Genomic DNA, 9,896 nt, shown 5'->3' with positions numbered 1-9,896 from the left:
ACACCCAGCCTACACCTACCCAGCACCCACACCCCACCAACACCTACCCAGCACCCACACCCAGCGTACACCTACCCAACACCCACACCCAGCCTACACCTACCCAGCACCCACACCCAGCCTACACCTACCCAGCACCCACGCCCAGCCTACACCTACCCAGCACCCCAGCCCAGCCTACACCTACCCAGCATCCACGCCCAGCCTACACCTACCCAGCATCCACACCCCGCCTACACCTACCCAGCACCCACACCCAGCCAACACCTACCCAGCATCCACACCTACCCAGCACCCACACCCAGCCAACACCTACCCAGCACCCACACCCAGCATACACCTATCCAACACCCACACCCAGCCTACACCTACCCAGCATCCACACCCCGACTACACCTACCCAGCACCCACACCCAGCCTACACCTACCCAGCACCCACACCCAGCCAACACCTACCCAGCATCCACACCCAGCCAACACCTACCCAGCACCCACACCCAGCATACACCTATCCAACACCCACACCCAGCCTACACCTACCCAGCACCCACACCCAGCCAACACCCACCCAGCCAACACTTACCCAGCACCCACACCCAGCGTAAACCTATCCAACACCCACACCGAGCCTACACCTACCCAACACTCACACCAAGCCTACACCTACTCAGCATCCACGCCCAGCCTACACCTACCCAGCACCTACACCCAGCCTACACCTACCCAGCACCCACACCCAGCCTACACCTACCCAGCACCCAGCCTACACCTACCCAGCACCCACACCCAGCCTACATCTACCCAGCACCCACACCCAGCGTACACCTATCCAACACCCACACCCAGCCTACACCTACCCAGCACCCAGCCAACACCTACCCAGCCAACACCTACCCAGCACCCACACCCAGCGTACACCTATCCAACATCCACACCCAGCCTACACCTACCCAACACCCACACCCAGCCTACACCTACCCAGCATCCACGCCCAGCCTACACCTACCCAGCACCCACACCCAGCCTACACCTACCCAGCACCCACACCCAGCCTACACCTACCCAGCACCCACACCCAGCCTACACCTACCCAGCACCCACGCCCGTGCCTACACCTACCCAGCACCCACGCCCGTGCCTACACCTACCCAGCACCCACACCCAGCGTACACCTACCCAGCACCCATGCTCAGCCAACACCTACCCAAAACCTACACCCAGCCTACACCTCCACAGCACCCATACCCAGCCTACACCTACCCAACACCCACACCCAACCTACACCTACCCAACACCCACACCCAACCTACACCTACCCAACACCCTGCAAAGGCCTGAGAGACTGAGCACTGCCATGTATACAGTTAATGTAAACTCCTTTAGAGTAAGGAGGGTTACATATTCACTGTATATACACTCTGACTCCCATATTAAATATGTATATATGTAACAGTGTTTTCCCCCACCCTCTGGGAGATTCTGCCATTACATGGTGTGTGGTGGTGCATACCTGCTGGCTTACAGTAGAACTGAGTCTCCGCCGGTGTTGTTGGGGAGAACAGGACAGGATTCCGGGGTACATTACTGTTGTCTATTTCTGGGTACACAACGCCTCCATCTACTGTAGGCTCCAGATGTATGGAGGCAATCTCCCGCAGGAGAACGTACTCCTCTCCCACCAGTAAGATTAAACACTAGACAGGAGGTATAGATAACTGGAACCAGTTTATTGGTCTTCTGCTGACACAGAATCACAGGCTGCTGCCCAATACAGTTCACTGCAGATCTCCAACTTCTGGATGGTCCCTGGACCTCCGCTCTGGGCCAAGGGCACCCGAAGTAGTCCTTGCTCTTCCCTGCCTCTATAGCAGGGACACGGGAATGATAATCACTCACTCTCGCCCAAGGGGAAGAGGGACAGGGGATGCCAATGCACAAACAATCCTATGTGATACCTCTCTCTCTCAACGGTAGAGACACTACTAAATTTGGGTGGTGCAACCACTTAAGTACAGTGGGAGGATGGTACAAGGTCTGAACCCATGATTGGGCAGAACCCAGGCCTTGCCCCACCTCCTCCCCAGTCACTCAAGGGAGCTGCCTCTGTGGGGAAAACCCATAATTGGTCCTGACACTGTCTGCTCTTACCAAGGCTTGCATGTCAGGGAGGGGAGAATGGTAGCCAAACCAGACATGGCTACACACACACACACAATATACATATATATATATATATATATATATATATATATATATATATATATATATATATATATATATATATATATATATATATATATATATATATATATATATTGTAAGGGCTCACTCAAAATAACCACTGAATATAAAAATAAATATTAATTAGAACCAGTGTAAGGTGCAATAGGCTATAAAACTGAAAATATTAGGCAGGCATATGCTATAAAAAAAACTATATGTGTAGGTGCTATATAAAATAAAAACATACCTGTATATTATAAAATATAACAAAATGTGTAAAATATAGCTGAGTCCAATATCAATTACTAATATTAGTTGATCCACAGATAGTCCATGACCAATCAATAAAAGTTGATTAGTCCATAACCACCAGCGCCGTGACTTGTCCGCAGCCTCTCACAGGATGAACCACATCCGAAGAGAATCTAGCAGGAAAAGAGAGAGAGAGGCGCGGGCCACATAGCGTGATTCTGTGCGGAAATGTCATTCTCAGCAACATAAAGTATACAAAAGCACGCTCACACGTGTAGCTAGAATAAGAGCATTTACAGTCAGTCAATCTCATATGAGATGATATTCATCTGGAACAGCTGGTGTCTCCGCCAGGAAACGTTGTAGCACTCCACAGGCAGTATGACACCGTTCTTTCACAGTGCAAGAGCCTCCAGGATACCAGAATACCAGCAAAACAAGGGGGATGAGATCGCAACTATTGCTGTAATAAAGTAACCTGTTTAACCACAATTGAGGATAGATGCAGGCAGGTCACTCGATCCACAGACTGCTCGTGGTTACAGGGAGACGTGTGACGTCACAGCATACGGGGGACCCGTCTGACCCAAATTATTGAGGAACCCACCAGGAGAGGGGCAATACTGGATTTCGTCAAACCATGTAAAAGTAATAACAAATACTGTATTCAAGTCCGGGAACATTTGGGTAACAGTGATCATAACATGGTCTTATTTTAAATAAATGATCAAAAACCATTTTACTTGGGTTCAACAAAGACTATGCATTTTAGAAAAGCAGATTTTAATAAACTGAGGACTAATCTACAGGTAATACACTGGGATGATGTATTTGCAGGGAAAAATGTGGAAGATAGATGGTCAGTCTTTAAAACATTGTTAGAAAAGCACACTCATCAGTGTATACTCCTGGGTAATATATATAAAAGAAACAAGTCTAAACCTACGTGGCTAAATAAGCTTCCCGAGGTACGGGGTCCGTATCGGGTGCGGTATCTCCTGCAAGTTTAAATGTCCCGCGTCACATCTCACGTGACCGGGACATTTAAACTTGCAGGGGATGCCGGCACCCCATACTGGGGCCTGTACCTCAGAACGCAGGGAGTCCCCGAACCTAAAGGGTGGCGAGATCGGATTCAAGATTTGCAAATGAAGGAGACTAATTTATTTTTACTACATGGGATTGAAGCCCGGGGGGTCTCCTGAGCTGACCGCATTAATATCAGCTCCGGAGACCCCCCGGGCTTCAATCCAATGAAGTAAAAATAAATGACACTCCTTCATTTGTAAATCTTGAATCCGATCTCGTTCCCCTTTAGGTGGCGGAAACAAAATATGCGTGATTAAGACGCGATGTGCATTTCAGAGCGACCCGAATAGCCGTTAATGGCAAAAAATGCGAGTTTGGGCATTTTTTGAGCATCTGCACGACTTGTCAGAGCAAGAGTGATAATACTCGTTAAAAAGCCGTCTCCCCGGGAGGAACGGTAGGGAGCTGCAATGCACCCAGGTTATAATGAAGAATGGGTTGTTAATAGGACAGTTGAGGGTGTTAGTAGAAATTGAACATAGCTCGCTAAAGTTTAATAGGTTGCGAGGGCTTATGGTATAAGGGTGCAATACCAGAAACAATGTTGGATAAGTCGGGGCTGAGCGGGTTTGCCGCCACCCGGACAGTCGACATGGTGTCAGCCCAGCGAGACAGGCCTTACTTGCCGTTCAAGTCCCAAGGGATCACGGGCTCACTTGTAGTCCATGTCTCTGGACCAATTGTTACAAGGCCCCGGAGAAGGTTGATTTCCCTAGGGTAAGTGTAGCTAGGTCCTGCGTGACCAATATAGGAGCATTTAGTTGTGTAATTTGTTTGTATGTCTTCTCTCCCCCCCCCGTGTGTGATCCCTGTCCTATCCCATGTCCCGGCCGAGGGGGGCGAGGAGGTTGAGGCGAGCAGCTCCATGAAGAAACAGGTTCGGAGTTCCAGGCAGCATGGTGGCGCCAGTGTGACTTGGATAAGAGGGCCAGAAGATAGACACAAATAGCAGTCAATTGTATCTCCCATAATGCTAAGGGCTTCAATAGCCCACACACAGTGCGGATTGCTTTTCCTGAATATAAGAAAAGGAAAGCTGATATTCTGCTCGTGCAGGAGACACACTTTAGTGGGGGGAAAATCGCCTACATTTCTAGACAAAAGCTTCAGACTGTTTCACTTGGCATCCGCAAAAGAGAAAAAGAGAGGAGTCGCCACTTTGATACATAATAAGTTACCCTTCAAGGTGGACACAATAAAAAGAGGCAAGGAAGGTAGATATATAATAATTGTAGGTACACGTCAGGGTAGTTGCCTCACTTGGGCGAACATATATGCCCGTGCGAGAATGAGCCGCCGTGTTTCACCACGTTCTTTTTTCAATACTGAACAAGTTAGCAGAGGGTGACATTGTTCTGGCGGGGGACTTCAATAAAGCTATTGACCCGTCACTCGACAAAACAGCTCAGAAAAAGAGGGGTAAGAAGGAGGGGACTGTGGCACTTCTCATGGGATTAATGGACAGACAATTGGTTGACATAAGGAGGGAACAACACCCTGGAGAAAGAGGTTATACGTTTTATTCGCACCCGCATGGCAGTTACAGTAGAATTGATTACTTCTTTGTATCTAATAGACAGAATATGTGAACAGAGCACACCGCTCTCACGACTTAGTTGTTTTAGAAAGATATCATTTCAATTTAATAAATTCAATGGGTGCTACCTATGTACTCAAAACTGTAACTTTAGACATGTAAATGAAGAACTGACAGTCAGTGATCATTCAAAGAAAGTACATTTTGGGGCACTCCAATAATAATTTTTGTCATTTTCTAGTGAATACACAAAAGTGAACAGATCAGTGCAAAGGTGATAGTGAATAAAACAGTGTGATTTAAAATGACACGTGGTGCTCACAATCTTAGCCGTTAAAACCTTAGTGCAATAATCATATAAGTACCCATAGCAAGAACGCAATATACCTTAATGACAATCAGACCGATATGCGTACAGTATAATGTTGCAATGTGGTGAATGAACGGTACATAGTTTGCAATAAGCTGTGTCTGGATGGTGTTCTCCACTTATATCTAGACTATCATATAAAAGTTGTTTATTTACAAACAACGCAGCTCCAACACCACTGTCAACTTTTAACACTAAGCTCACTGATCTAATAACCGTCAGTGTGGCAACATGTGCAGAATGCTCTGCTATTTGCTGGGAGAACTGACAGAAACCGCTACTATATTTGACCTCACATATAAATGCTGTGAACCTATGGAGAGCGCAGCTCTAACATCACTGCCAAGTTTTACTTTAAACTCACTAATCTAATGTAGGTGAGTATGTAGCAGAAAGTTGCTGAGAATGTAACCATAAGACCATGCAATGTTGCTAATACAACTTGCCAAGACGAAGAAGGATCACCTTCGAAACGCGTAGGGTTGCCGGGAGGACCAGTTACAGTGCCGCACCAAACCCGGAAGTGACGTAAGACGCCGGCTGGATCAGCGTGGAGTCACAGAAACCGGAGCTACACTTACGAACTGGTCTATCCTTACCGTGTTTTTATACTGTCGTGTGTAAAACCTACCTTTTATAAAGCAGGGGCTTTTATAATTATCCCTGTTTAGAAGTCTTCATTTCTACACGGAGGGGAAATGACACCAGGAGATTGCATCAAAAGATACCATTACGTGCCTGGTATAGGCACTTGAACGTGAGTCCATATCTTACCACCCTCTTGTTATATGTTCAATGTTGTGACGTACTTCACTATATTCCCCTTTTTCTTTCTCACATCTTTCCCTATCACGAGGAGCGCTGAACATTGGGAACGTCATTGCTGTTATTGGAATTTGGAACAGTTCGGCTGTTCAAGCTGCACCGCACCAAATCATCTCAGAAGTTTGGACTTTATTTATATTGTTAGAGCGCTTCCTATTTTGTTATATAAGATATGTGGGCTGGTGTGAGTAAAATGTCAATCATCTCGATCGGCTGACTAGCTGGAGCTCACTTGGCACCACTAGTGTAACCCCCCCCTGTGCCAAAGCTAAGCAAGATGGTAAAGCAGCAAAGTGTGTAAATAACCGCTACTTAGCACGGGGGAGATTCGTAGCAAACGCCGGTATGAAGATAGGATCAGCGACACCCACAACAGCAGCGGCCGCGGCGGCCAGAGGATATCCAGCACCACGTGACGTGATGTCACCACGCCCTACGCGTTTCTCTCCAGGCGGAGCTTCATCAGGGGTAGGTAAGTTAGGGAGTCACCATGGACGGATATATATACCCAATCCGGTGATTGGTGGGCGGAGACATAACGTAAACAATGCAACGATCGTCGCCCCAAAACACGCACTCCCTATGTGCATGAGCACTAATGTAGATCATTTGGTGTATTATGAAAAACATTCTATGTTATGTTGTAGGCACTTTAATAAAATCGGAACCTTATGAGCATTCATTTGTACTTGATTGCAACCCCTGGCCGGCCCGTTCTGCGCATGCGCGGACATGGCGGCCCCCTTCTCGGCACCGCCGTATCGGCGGATCGCCGAAAAGCGGAGCACCTAGAAGTGGGGCCCTGCTGTACGCTGAGGAACTGCCGGACGGAAATTGTAAAGAATTAAGGAACTGAGTCCTCTAAGGGCCCTACGTTCCATAAACTTGGTAGCTCGTCCTGAAAACTGGTTGAAGGATAAACAACAGAGGGTTGTTATAAATGGAACTTTTTCAGGTTGGGCTAAAGTTGTAAATCGAGTACCTCAAGGATCGGTAGTGGGACCCCTGCTTTTCAACTTGTTTATTAATTACCCTGCAGTTGGCACAGAGAGCAAAGCCTCCATCTTTGCTGATGACAATAAATTGTGTAAGGTAGTAAAATCAGAGCAGGATGTAATTTCTCTCCAGATGGACTTGGATAGACAGGACACTTGGGCAGGTAAATGGTAGACAAGGTTTAATACAGATAAATGTGAGGTTACACATTTGGGATGCAAGAATAAACATGCAAAATTAGGTGAATCCTTGATGGAGAAGGCTTAGCAATAGTGCCCAATGTCAGGCAGTAGCTGCAAAGAGAAATAATATCTTGTCCTGCATTAAACGGGGTACGGATGGAAGGGAAGTAAACATACTATCGCAAACGCACAACCCCAGCAAGCTCTAACCCCAAAACCCACCACATCATATATATATATATTATGCATAATTTTGCCACTGTATAAAGCATTAGTAAGACCACACCTTGAATATGGAATAAAGTTTTGGGTAGCACTTCATAAAAAATACATTATGGGACTAGAAAAAGTACAAAAAGTATGTTGGTAAGGTAAATACACAAAAAATATAGATAAGGCGCCCATAAGCGAACTAACAGTTGAAAGAATAAAATAAATAATAGATATCATACAACCATGTATTGATGTAGACACAATGCCATACACTGCTGGTGGACACAGTTCCGTGGGTCATCCAATGACGAAGATGGTATTAAGGCATGAAAAACAAAAAGAAAAAACATACATAGTGTAATACTATTAAAAATTTTTTTTAAAAATCACGAATACTGATACAAATAAATCAGAGTGGAATGATTGAATTAGATGTGAAACATAGTACTAAAAACATATAACCACACACCTAAAGAAGCCTCAAAGATAACAATCAGGTAATGGACAATGAGTAATAAAACAACACATTTATTAAAAATAATAATAGCTAATAATAGCAATAATGAACAGTAGAGGCTCTAAATATCTCTCAGCTGCTGGAGGTGCAATTCCCACTTACTAGAAAGAAGAGGGTTAAGAGCAGTGGATAGGATTGGAGAGCATCCCCTCTCCTCTGTGGCACATCTACTGCGGGGCACTTGCTGACATCTTCAATCTGCGGATCCCCGCTGGTCGTCCCGCCTGGTGTATATACCGGCTCGAACGACTCCTGAAGATGGCAAGTGATGGAATGTGTAGTCAGGCCGACGTTCCCCTCTCACACCTGGAGCGGGTAGCGGCAAGTGCTGGGGTCTATTCGTCCTCTATGGAGAATTGAAAGGCAGTCCTCGCGTCTCTCCTCTCGCAACCAAGATCGGGTATCGGAAAGCGCTGAGGTCTGTCCGTCCTCCGTGTGTGACGGGGTACGGATGGAAGCAAGCTCTAACCCCAAAACCCATCACATCATATATATATATATTATGCATAATTTTGCCACTGTATAAAGCATTAGTAAGACCACACCTTGAATGTGGAATAAAGTTTTGGGTAGCACTTCATAAAAAATACATTATGGGACTAGAAAAAGTATGTTGGTAAGGTAGCACTCCACAAATAACTAAATGTATAAATACAAACTGTAGATAAATTGGTGCACAGAGGCAAGGGGGACCTCTGACCCCCCAAAAGAAAAAGTGCAGAGCTTCCAAATTAATAAAAGGGGTGGAAAATCTGACGTATGAGGAGAGGCTAGCTAGATTTGTTTACATTAGAAAAGAGGCGTCTATGAGGGGATATTATAACCAGTGTTCGACAAACCTATACATTTGCACGCCCCGGGCGAGTGGATTTAACATCGTGGCGAGCTCCTATTGGCCCAAGCAGCACACGTGTGGTACTAGGTGGCGAGTAGATTTTTTGGTGATTTGTCGACCACTGATTATAACTATATACAAATATATTCAGGATCAATACAAAGAGCTGTCAAAAGAACTATTCCTCCCAAGGGCAGTACAAAGGACACGGGGTCACCCCTTAAAGTTGGAGGAAAGGAGATTTCACAAGCAACAAAGGAAAGGGTAGTTACAATGTGTAGCCCCTGCTAAAAATATATGTATACTGTGAACAATACAGAATGAATCTGCTCCACCTATAACACGGTGCGATAAGGAATAAGAGACACTGTCCCGATCTGACATGACAGGAGATGTGGGATTGGATAAGAAGAAAAACAGATGGAATCCGGCGACCAAGTGTCAGTCTGAGACAGAGATAGGGAGTGACAGTCTGAGAGGCACACAGAGAGACAGCCCAGGTGACTGTGAGAGGGGCTTAAGAGAGACATCCTGACACTCAGAGGTGAAAGAGGAGGCTTGTAGGCGACTGCTAGCCAAGGAGAGAGAAAGGGAGAGACAGCAGCAGAAACATATGCCCTACACACAGAGAGAGAGAGAGAGAGAGAGAGAGAGAAGAGCCCACAGCAAGAGATTCATATATCCAAATCTCCACCGGTGTATCACCGCTCCTCACTTTGCCACTGGGACCTGTTGTCGCCGGCCACTTTGCCACTAAGGTAAGTCACTTACCCTAAAACTCCCTAATCTTAAACCCTAACGATACCTCCTACCCTAAAAACCTTAACCCCTTTACCCTAAGGCGCCCATAAGTTAAC

The sequence above is a fragment of the Ascaphus truei genome, chromosome 17, assembly GCF_040206685.1.
Source record: "Ascaphus truei isolate aAscTru1 chromosome 17, aAscTru1.hap1, whole genome shotgun sequence".
NCBI lineage: Eukaryota > Metazoa > Chordata > Amphibia > Anura > Ascaphidae > Ascaphus > Ascaphus truei.
The sequence above is the reverse complement of the archived record's forward strand: the minus strand, read 5'-3'. Positions refer to the sequence as shown.